Raw genomic sequence first — 12,108 nt, forward strand, 5'->3', positions numbered from 1 at the left:
TGCCACTTGCCACCTGAACGCTTCTACTTAACTAAGCGGAGAGGTTATCTTAAACTTTCTCTCCTTATATTGCAAAATTGTTACTATGTTTGGACCTGACAAGGTCAGAAGATATGTATACAGTCCCACAATCACAGATCTATACATGTAATCATTTTCAAGTAAGCACATATCTCCTGCAGAATGAGGAATATATTATCTTGATATACACTGATTTTTATATATAATTTGATAACCATGCTTGCTTTTTTCTCCCAAATGATATAATACCTTTTGAGGCCAGTCAATCACACCAAAACTATGAGTTAAAACAGGAAGAGCAAATCGGTTTATAGTGTGGACTTTATTCCTAGATGTCAAGGCTGTATTCAATATTCATTTTATTCTTCTGAAATATTCTTTACTGAGTTTTATTTACATTCATTCATGTTTTATTGCCTATCCCTCATTTCCCAAATATTTATATACTACTTTCTGCTCAAGTTCCTTTATATCACATTCCTGTCCTAGACTGATATTTTCTTGGTACTGCGAAATTCAGCTTTAAATGTTGCTTTTGCACATTTATCTAGACCAAATTTCATTCTTATATCATCTGAGAAAGTTTTAACCAATTGGAGTTGTGCTTTCACCTCCTCATCCAATGAACTACACAGTTTTAAGTCATCTGTAAAAAGAAGATCTTTAGGCAAGGTTGTTTTCTGGTGGAAGCCAAGTTGTAACCAAGAACTAATTTGTTAAGTAAACAGCATAACAGAATAAGAGCGTGACAAAACTACAGTGGTGACAAAGAATCACCCTGGGATATCTTTCTTTGAATTTTTATTCCTAGGATGATAATTTGCCATTTGTCAAGACTTAATTGCAGAGTAGTTTGTCACTGTTTCCTGGTCACTGTAATGCAATTGATCAATGTAGAATGTATCTTATACATCTGCAAGCACTCCTCCATGCATGAATGTGGGAAACTGTTAAATGCTTTTTTTGTAATCTATCCATGCCATAATTAGGTTCTTCCCCTTTTTGCAATTCTCTGATATGGCTTTACTTTGCAACAGATGATCCTTTCTTCCATATGACTTTCTTTAGTTACACTTTTGATCTATTGCCATGATTTAATTTTTTTCTAAGGGACTATAAACTCTGTATGCATCAATTCCAATATATACTGTGCACATCGTTGAAATTTTAGTATGGCTTATAGCTTCACTCATAAGGAGAAGTATCATTTTTCCTGTTTTTAACCAAGCTGATGTCTTTTCAGGATGAACATATAAGTATTTCTTACTCAAAATCTAAATCTTCCATTCAGCATCTTTGTTATGTTCCACATAAATATTTCTCCACAAAGTACTATTTCATACAGAACTTCATCAGAATAAAATTCAATTAAAAATCAGCCTGTTTAAAACAAGGAATCAATGAAGTCACATCCTAACTGTCCAATAACAACATATCAATTCAATATATTTAAACCTATCACAATCAACAATATGTGAATATCTTGAATACATGTAACTTAAACTTTAATCAACAGAAGTAATAGACAAGCAAAAAAAAAAATATATATATATATATATATATATATATATATATATATATATATATATATATATACACACACACACACACACACACACACACACACACACACACACACACACACATATACATATATATGTTGTTGAAGTCTCTTACTAGGTGACTTCAACTACCCCTCCATTAACTGGGTAAACTACTCATGTACCAATCCACTTGCCCAACATTTCCTGGAGTTCATTAATTCCAATGCCCTGGACCAGGTCATTCTTACCCCCACTAGAGGCAGCAACATCCTTGACCTGGTCATTACTAACATGAGCTCTACAAAAATAGTCAGCTCCAGGGAGGTTAGAACCAACCACAAACTAATCACACCCCCCCCCAGCAAAAGTAACCTCCATGAAAAACTTCTCCAAAGCTAACTTTGGGGTCCTAAAAACAGAGGTGGCTAACTTCACGGCACCCATGCAAATGGAGAATAGTTGCATGACCGCAGAATCATACAGCAATGCACTGTAGGAGCATGTACACAAATGCATGGATCTCGCCATACCCAATAGAACCAAGACACACTCCTCCAAAAAAAGGAAGCCAATCAGGTGGTCCCCTCTCATAAACAAACTCTATAACAGAAGAAGGAAACTGATACGGAATAAGGTGATGTCCCAAGACTGGAAAAACTCCCTTAACAGCCTCAACAAAAAGTTGAGATACCGCATCAAATCCTCTAAAGCTAGCTATGAAAACAGAATTGCAGCAGATAGTAAAGACAGCCACAAGGCCTTCTATAGTTATGGAAAGAATCTCCACGGCAATACCCATTTGATCTGAGCTACTGCACAATGGTACCTCCTATACCGAGTAAACAGATATTGCCAGTATACTGGCCGACAGATTCAGTGCCAACTTCACCCCCCCCAAAGGACCAATCACAATACCAGTAGATTGCCAAGCACCCAGTATTACTGCTGCACAGGTTAAAACAGCACTGTCCAAGGCCAAGAATACAGCTTCTATGGGACCTGACAATATCTCTGATTGTGTTCTACATGAACTACAGAGTGAACTAGCACGTCACCTGTGTGCCCTGTTCAATCACAGCCTCAGCTCAGGCTTTGTCCCTAGTGAATGGCACACTGCTACAGTCATCCTTCTCCACAAAGGAGGAGTGACTACAGACCCTGGGAACTATCGCCCCATTAGCCTGACGAGTCTGATATGCAAAGCTATGGAACACATCATCATGGACCTAATAAACAAGGATATAGGGACTCCCCAAACTCTGGATCCCACACAGTTTGGTTTTGTGAAGGGTAGATCATGCCTGCTCAACTTGGTCGACTTCTTTGTGTCAGTCACCAGAGCTATGGATGAAGGCAAGGTGATTAATACAGCGTACCTTGATCTGGCCAAGGCTTTTGACAACATTCCCCACTCAGGAATCATAGAAAAACTCACTAAGCTTGGCATCAGCCCCTATATCACTAGGTGGGTTGCAAACTGGCTCACAGATAGAACCCACAGTGTGAAAGTAGCTGACTCCAAGTCAGACTGCCATCTAGTCATGAGTGGAGTCTCACAGGGTTTGTTCCTGGGTCCTCTCCTGTTTGGTATCTACTTCTCTGAAGTCCAGGCCAACACGAAGGGACTATGGATAACAAAGTTCGCAGACAATTGCAAATTGGGAGCTGTTATTACCTCCCCAAGTGATGTTGACATCCTACAGAATGGCCTCATTGAGACCAACAACTGGTGTCAGAACCATGGCCTTAAGCTCAGTGCCAAAAAATGTCGTCATCCCCTTTGGGAAAAACCCGGTTCCCATGAATTACAAGAACTGGTCAGAAAGTCCTTCTATGTGCACATCTCTTTACTAAGGGTTTTGCATCCAGGAAGAAAGAGGTTATTGTCTCCCTCTACTTTTCCCTCATTAGGCCAATCATCGAGTACAATGCCCCATTTGGCATGTACCTCTCTAGACACCTGCAACAACTGGAGAGGCTGCAAAAGTACCTTACAAATAGGATCCTAGGCCTTAAATACTTGTCCTATATGGACAGACTAAAAAATAGACATGATCGACAAACCACGATCCTTTGTCAGAGATGGTCAGCACTTGTTGCCCCTGGGATTCAGGTTACTGGCAAAGACTCTTGCCACCCCTATAGTGCCTTTTTAGGCAAAGTTCAAAGGACAAAACCACCACCGTAACAGGTACAAGCATGCAAAATCTGAAGGTAATGCTACTCAATGCTAGAAGTCTAAACCTCAAAATGCACTCTCTCGAGGCACTCCTAAAAATGGAGAACATCGATATCTGTGCAGTAACTGAGACCTGGTTCAAGACTCCAGAGAGCATCCATGCAATACCAGGCTACAACTCTTACCACACTTTTCGGCCACCAAACCAAGACCGAAACACTAAAGGTGGAGGAGTGCCCATATTCACCAAGGATAACCTCCAGGCTAGTTGCCCAACACAATGCATCGGAAATTCTCCAGGTGCAACTAACAGTAGGTAAGACTGCAATCCAAATTGTAGATTGCTACAGATCCCCCACCATGCCCCAAGATTCTCACTACACCTTTCTAAACATACTGGAAAATATTAAGATACAACCAAACACCCTAATACTGGGTGATTTCAACTACCCTGCCATTAGCTGGGAAAGCTACTCGGGTACCTGCACCTTTTCCCAACGGTTCTTGGAATTCATAAATTCCAATGCCCTGGATTAACTAATCCATAGTCCCACCACAGGCTCCAATATCCTAGACCTGGTCATTAACAACATGGGAGATAGATGCTCCACACCAGTTGTCACCCCTTCATTGGTCAGGTCTGACCATAAGCAAATCATCCTTGACATCCACATCTCACCCCCCCCCCCCCAGTAAAGAAACCTCCATAAAAATCTTCTCCAAAGCCAATTTCATGCTACTTAAGTCCGAAGTGACAAACTTTATGGCACCCATACAGACAGGAGCTGAAAGTTCAACTGCAGAATCCTACACTAAGACACTATACGAGCAAATACACTCGTGCATGAATCGTGCCATCCCAAATAGAACCAAGACGCTCTTCTCCAAAAAAAGGAAGCCAATCTGGTGGTCCCCTGCCATAAACAAACTATACAACAGAAGGAAGAAACTGTTGCAGAAAAGAGGAAAATCCAAGGATGCAAAAAACTCCCTTACCAGCCTCAGTAAGAAGCTGAGATCCCTCATAAAATCTTCCAAAGCTAGTTACAAAAATAAAATTGCCAAAGATTCCAAAGACATCCACAAGGCATTCTATAGTTATGTCAAGAATCTAAATGGCAATGTTCAGATCTGATCTGAGCTACAACAGAATGGCATTAAATATACTGATCCCAAGGATATTGCCAATATCCTGGCAGATCAATTTAGTGCCAATTTCACCACCCTCTCACCCCCTAAAGGGTCCATCTCAATACCAAAAGATTGCCAAATTCTGGTAATCACAGCCACACAGGTAGAAAATGCACTCTCCAAAGCTAAGAATACAGCATCTATGGGACCAGATGACATCCCGGGTTGTGTACTACATGAACTACAAAATAAACTGGCACCTCACCTAAGTGTCATGTTTAATCATAGCCTCACCTCAGGCTTTATGCCCACTGAGTGGCACACAGCTACAGTTATCCCACTCCATAAGGGGGGATCCACCTTGGATCCCGGGAACTACCGTCCCATCAGTCTGACAAGCCTGATCTGCAAGGGTATGGAATGCATTATCATGGTACTTATAAACAAAGACATTGACAACCTTCAAACACTGGACCCCGCCCAGTTTGGGTTCCTGAAGGGCCGATCTTGTCTCTTGAACCTGATTGACTTCTTTGAATCAGTCTCCAAAGCTGTGGACAAGGGTAAGGCAGTCCACACAGCCTATCTGAACCTTGCCAAGGCCTTTGACATCATCCCCCACTCTGGAATCATAGATAAACTTACTAAGCTGGGCATAAATCCCTACATCACTCGATGGGTTGCCAACTGGCATACTGGCAGAACCCAGACTGTAAAACTAGCCGACTCCAAATCCATCTCCAGAAAAGTGACAAGTGGAGTACCTCAGGGTTCAGTCCTGGGACCGCTCTTGTTTGGCATCTTCTCTGAAGTGCAGGCCAACACTAAGGGACTCTGGGTAACAAAGTTTGCAGATGACTGCAAACTGGGAGCCATTATTGAATCCCCAAATGATGTGGATATTCTACAAAAGGGCCTTACAGAAACAGATGCTTGGTGCCAGAGCCATGGGCTCAAGCTTAATGCCAAGAAATGTATAGTTATCCCCTTTTGGAAAAAACATGTACCCATTAATTATCACATAGGTGGCAGTACACTGAACACCAAAAGTGTGATGAGAGACTTAGGGACACAGGTAGACAGTGGTCTCACCTTCGATAACCACATCGTCACAACAGTCAGGAAATCCTTCTATGTGGCACACATCATCACTAAGGGCTTTTCATCCAGAAAAAAGGAAGTCATTGTCCCACTGTACTCATCCCTCATTAGACCCATGATAGAGTACAATGACCCATTTGTATGTACCTCACAAGACATCAGCAACAGCTGGAAATGCCACAGAAATACTTCATTAAAAGAATCACAGGCCTAAAGCAGATGCTGACCGTCTAAAAAACTCCAGCTGTACTCTGTGGCATATCATCTACTCAGAGGTGATCTCTGATTAACATACAAGGCCATGTCAAACAATAAGCTGTTGGACATGCTCCACTTAAAGAAATTCCAATCCCTCAGAGCCACATTCTCCAGAGATCTAAACCTTGTCATCACAATGAAAAAAACATGCTGGAGGGATAGGTTCCTGACCCATAGACTCCCCATACTCTAGAATAGACTACCCATACATGTCAAGCAAAGTGCCTCCTTGGACCTCTTCAAAAGGAACCTTGATGACTGGATAGGCGATAGAAAATTCACCCTGGGATCACGTCAGTCACCCTGCTAGACAGGGGTCCAGGGAAGTAAGTAGTGTGGGAAGAAATATCTGGGGAATTGTTTGGCTAGGCTTCTATAGGCCCTAGGGTTGATAGCCTAATACCAGCCTATGAACTCCAACTATTCTCTGTCTCATATCGCCTACTTAGAGGCAATCTCTACTTGACTTACAAAGTCATGTCTGACCCAGCTCTGTTAGAAATGCTACATCTAAAGAAATCCCAATGCCTCTGCACCACATGCTCAGAAGACCTCAACCTCATTACCACATTAACAGAACATGATGATGGGACAGGTTCATAACCCAGAGACTGCCCATACTATGGAACAGACTTCCCATACATGTTAAGCAGAGCACCTCGCTGACCTTCTTCAAGAGAAATCTTGATGAGTGGATGGGAAACAGAAAATTCACCCCGGGGATAATTCCAGTGGCTCTACTCAACAGAAGCGCTGGGAACTAAGGTTGAGTGGCACTATGCCAGGGTAATCCTATGGGCTAGGCTTGTAAGGGCCCAGGGTCATTAGCCTAGTACACAGCTATGAACCTATGAACCTATATAATAATTGAAAACAAAATAATTGAAGACTGAACATTTTTGGAAGTTTACTTTTCTGGTTTTAGAAAAGGATGATAGTAGAACTTTTGTCAATGATTTCAATTATTATTTAGAGTTTATTGAGCTCAAGTGGCAGGTGTTTTTATGTGCCGGTGTGTTTCCTGGGCTCAATGAAACTATTTCACTAAAAAGTCTTTTGAGATTTAACTGTTTGTAGTTGATATATATATATATATATATATATATATATATATATAAAACATATATATATATTTTTTTTATGTCTGTTACTTTTGTTGATTAAAGTTTAAGTTGTTTGTATTCAAGATACTCACATATTGTTGATTGTGATAGGCTTAAATATACTGAATTAATATGCTGTTATTGGACAGTTAGCATGTGACATAATTTATTCCTTGTTTTAAAAGGGCTGTTTTTTAATTGAATTTCATTCTGATGAAGTTCTGTATGAAATAAAATGAAAGAACTTAAATTATTTTGTGGTGCTGAGTGATTCTTTCCTGTTCCATACACTTGGATTGTTTTATTAGTTGCTTGTGTACTGTGTTTTCTTTTCTTTTTATTTCTCCACAATGTGTCTTTTCTTCTTCTTTTTTGTGACATTTCTATTCCTTTTGCTTTGTTTCCCAGTTCTGTTTATAATGCTTTTGGGTTATGAATGAATTGCTTATTTTGTGCTTTTCCTTTTTCTTTACCTTCATGTCTTCTAAGTTTTTATGCCTGTGCTAATAGCTTTAATTTATTATTTGCAATAGTGTATGATAGGTCCTGGTATGTTCTGATATTGCACATTGCTTTTATCACATCTATCTTTCTAAATGTTTTTGTTGATCTGTTCCCTCTTCTATATTTTTCTGACAGTGACACTTCAGTCTGGATTCAATAAAGCCTATACTAAGTGTACACTAAGTGTACACTGCTCTGAGGAACAGACAACACACACCTTCGTTCTCCTAATTTTAGTTCTCCTACTGATATTTTTGCTGATTTAAATATTGACAGGGATTCATAAAGGTTACCACAAATGGTGGACTACATGTACACTTAGCGTAATCTTTCTGAGTGACTAGAAAACACAAAAATGAGATAAGAATTTTATTGAATACATATCGTGTACACTTAGTGTAGGCTTTATTGAATCCCAAGACATGTATTGATTTACAGTTTTCTCTATTAAATGCTTCCATGATGGCATTTTATTTCTTCCCTTCCTTTCCCTTATTGTCTGTATTTTTGTGGTAAGACTTAATTTGTTATTAGTTTTGCTGCACAGTAATCTATACTACTTACTTCTGCTATATCACAAGAATTTCTGTTAATAGGCTTGATTACTGTGTTCATCTGTTTTATCAAACTTCTGACATTTTAGGTCTTATTGACTTTCTGTAATCTATTTCTTTCAATGATCTTAATATGTCTATTTATCTCTACTAAATCGAGCAACTCTTCCCTTAGATCATTTTCTTCTAAACTGAAGGCACATTATTTGCTCATTGTTTCCACTTCAGCTGCATCCTGCATCATCTGTTGCTCCTTCATATGGGAACTGATTGGCCCATTACTCCACAATAGTAAAGTCAAGTCAAGTCAAAGTAAACTTTATTGTCATTCAGAAATCACACAAGTGCAAAAACTGAACGGAATTCCATATCTCCAGACTCAATATGCAGACAACATATAGACTATTTTCACAGACATTTACACATGTAAACCTGGCTATTACATCACAGACATGCAAGTAGACAGACTAATATTGCACATAATTAGAAACACATTTTAACACTTTCTGAACTGAACACTTACTTGCATGAGACTTTAGTATAGCACAGGTACTTGGTTAAGACATTGCATTGATCCTTGCACAGAAAGAAACATTGAGTATTGCACAGTGAACATTTGAATATTGCACTATGGACCTTAGAGTATTGCACTATGGTTAATTTATGAATTTGCATGTATTGCACTGAAAGAAGAGATATTTTACTGCATTGCTACTCCCTAGATGGGCTATAAGTTAAGTATTAGGTGAGACTGGTAGCCAGGTTCTTGCACAAATTGAGACAGTTTCTACTGACCCAGCTGGCCATCATGGAGTGCAGTGGTTATTAGAGTTCAGAGCCTGATAACATTAGGGAAGAAGCTGCTCATGATTCTCATAGTTCTGCAACGTATGCCTCGAAAGTACTTTCCGAATGATAGATGCGGGAGCAGTCTGTAAGCAGGGTGAATGCAGTCTTTAATTATTGGTCCTGCTGAGACATCTGGATAAGTACAAGTCATGGATAGGTGGTACGGTGGTCTTATTGATCCTCTCTGCTATCTTCACCATTCTCTGGAGGGATTTGCTCTCAGAGGTAGAGCAGCTTCCATACCATAGGTTGTTCATCAGGTTGCTTTCTATAGTACCTCTGTAGAAGGTAGTGAGAACTGTCAATGGGAGATTCATTCTCATAAGTGCAGTCTCTGGTGTGCTTTCTTGACTGTGGCATTTGTATTTGTGTTCCAAGATAAGCCCTCATTGATGTGAACTCCCAGAAACTTTGTGCTTCTCACTCTTTCAACTGTTTCTCCATTGATGGTGAGGGGAGAATGTTTCTTGTGATTTTTCCTGTTGTCCACAACCATCTCTTTTGTCTTGTTCACATTTAGTGCTAAGTTGTTATTTCCACATCAGGTAATGAGTTGTTCCACCTCATCTCTGTATGCTGTTTCATTGTCATTACTGATGAGGCCCACCATTGTTGTGTCATCAGCAAACTTGACGATGTGGTTTGTATTGCACCTGGCTGTACAATCATGCATTAACAGGGTGAACAGCAAGGGACTTAGTACGCATCATTGTGGGACTCCAGTGTTAAGAGTGATGCTGAATCCTACACTAAGGCACTATCTGAGGAGTTATTTCCTACACACACTTTCTGAAGTCTGTCTGTGAGAAAGTCTAGAATCCAGTTACAAAGTGTTGACGCCCAGTTGGAGTAGCTTCATTACCAGATGAAGTGGAATGACTGTGTTAAAAGCAGAGCTGAAGTCAATGAATAGTACCCTCGCAAAGGTGTTTTTATTCTCAAGGTGTTCCAGCAATAGATGGAGTGCTAGAGAGATGGCATCTGCCACAGAGCGGTTTGCTCAGTAAGCAAACTGCAGAGGGTCCAGATCAGCAGGCAGCCTAGATGATATGGCATCCTTGACCAGCCTTTCAAAACACTTCATCACTGTGGAGGTGAGGGCTACAGGGCGGTAGTCATTTAGGCAAGATGGTGGAGACTTCTTTCGTAATGGAATGACTGTTGTATCCTTGAAGCATTTCAGAACTATTTGCTGACTCAGAGAGTTGTTGAAGATATCCGTGAGGACATTTGTTAGTTGCACTATGCAGTCTCTGAGCACACGCCCTAGGATGTTGTCAGGCCCAGCTGCTTTTCTCGAGTTAACTCTGCGAAGTGCCCTCTGGGCATCTTCTCGTTATGGCTGATGGGCATTTTCTTTGCATTTGTTCTGTTCCCTTCCTCAAATCTGCTGAAGTAGACATTCAGTTTATTGAGGAATTCCTTGTTATCCTCACATTGTGAAGACAGGGGTATGTAGTCAGTTATGGACTGGATACCCTGCCATAGGCACCTGGAGTCTTTCTGGTCAGAGAAGTAGCTCTGGATCTTTCTGCCTTAGGTGCATTTTGTTTCCCTCACTCCCTTGTTCAGATTTGCTCTGGCTGTTCTGAGGGCTTCCCTGTCTCCAGACTTGAAGGCTGCATTCCTTTCCTTCAGTAGTTCGTACACCTCTCTGGTCAACCAGGGTTTCTGGCTGGCTCGTATGATGATGGTTTTGGTGACTGTCGCATCATCCACACATTTTGAGATGTATCACTTCCTTGGTGTACTCCTCCAGGTTGATACATTGGTTCTCAGTAGCCGCCTCCTTGAATATGCTCCAGTCTGTGCTCTCAAAACAGTCCTGGAGTGCTGAGACTGCACCGTCTGGCCATACTCTTACTTGTTTAACTGTTGGTCTCCCTCTAGTTAGCAATGGTTTATATGCTGGTAGTAACAATATGGAGAGGTGGTCAGAGTTTCCCAGATGTGGGTGAGGCACTGCCTTAAATGCCAGCTTAACATTGCTGTATCTACCTGTGTCAGAGTTGCCAATGTTTCCTGCTACTTTTCTTGCTGTGCAACTTTAAATGACCTTTTGCGCTGGTTTTCTTCTGAAGGCTCCACTGTATCATAATGTGGCAAGTGATCAGATACTTTCCATTCCACCTGTTTCTCATTAATTTGGGGGCTCTTTGCTCTATCATGCCTTGACACTACCTGAGTTAGATTTTCTGCACTAAATCCTTCAGTTTGCAGGTAATCAATAACTTTGATTTCTATATCTTTAAATTTTCTGTTACTAATCCTCTTTTCTTCTTTCCCCCTTTATTTTCTTATTTTTTGCATTGTGAAATTTTCCATATCTGGGTACCTTTGTCTGTATTTCTCTTCAAGTATCTTTGGTGCTCCTTTTTTGTATTGATTAGTTTTGCTTTCTGCTTTGCATAAATATTGCACCATATCAGATCTCTCTTTCTTTCTCATGTCCATATTTCTTCTTCAGATGTCTCGTGCTCCACCTGTTTCTCCTTAATTTGAGGACTCATTGTTCCATCATTCTGTTAACATGACAGGTGTTAGACTTTCTACACTAATACCAGAGAGGAGAAGGGAGTGAAGTTTGAGATGAATATGTCCACTAATAGATTGGTTATATCCTCTGAATCTGAATAATTTATGATATCATTTACTATTAGCTCTGCACAATACTGCATTGTTTCCGAGGTTTTACACATAATTAAAGAAGGCTTTGTGGTTATCCTTCACATGGATGGCTATTTTATGTCATATATGGCTTTGGCTGATTTGATCAAGTTGATTATCTGGGCTTATACAGACGTTCAGAATGATGGATTTGAGATGTACATCTGTTTAATATGCTCTTGGATCTTACATGTTAG

Source organism: Protopterus annectens, chromosome 14.part0 (assembly GCF_019279795.1).
Source record: "Protopterus annectens isolate FY-2018-M chromosome 14.part0, PAN1.0, whole genome shotgun sequence".
Lineage (NCBI taxonomy): Eukaryota > Metazoa > Chordata > Ceratodontiformes > Protopteridae > Protopterus > Protopterus annectens.